This window comes from Oratosquilla oratoria, chromosome 13 (genome assembly GCF_046742065.1).
Source record: "Oratosquilla oratoria isolate Oo_2021 chromosome 13, ASM4674206v1, whole genome shotgun sequence".
In the NCBI taxonomy this organism is placed as follows: Eukaryota; Metazoa; Arthropoda; class Malacostraca; order Stomatopoda; family Squillidae; genus Oratosquilla; species Oratosquilla oratoria.
The window spans coordinates 57259903-57260504 of NC_134789.1; positions in this window are offsets into that span (position 1 = coordinate 57259903).

The following is a 602-nucleotide window of genomic DNA, read 5'->3' on the forward strand; positions in this document are numbered from 1 at the left end:
AAATACCTTGTCTTTTTGCAAACTGATCCCTCAGTTGTTGTTTTTTTAGATAAGGAGCTAAATCTTGACACACATAGTAAGGGGATGCCAGAATGGATTTTAAGCAAAAACAAAATTTACTGTTCACGCACCTGGAGGTGGGGGGGTCGAGCCCCCTTTCCCCATTTTTCAAAATAAAGAGCCTATACTTGGCATGCATACTAAGTGAGTGCCAGAATAGGCTGCAAAGAAAAAGTAATACTACATCCCTGGCGGAATATAAACGGTGTTTTCCATGAGTTTACAAAGGACTTTCTCGGTTTTTAAGACAGAGAGCCCATATTTGGCGTGAAAGGGACACTAGAATTTGTTTTAAGTAAAAAAAATTGTCCCCTTATCTCAGGGAATTTGGAACGGAGCCCCCTCCCAAGGAAGAGATACATTGCATGGGAATTAACAAGATGCAATTGTTTATATGTTATTGTTATTTATTTATTCTATTTAAATATCTATCCATTTGTGAGAGGACTTGTTCACTTGATAACATTTAATTTTATCAATTAGTTTATTCTAATTATTGATCAATTCATTTTGTTATGTATTTTATGTGTGGTAGCTATTCG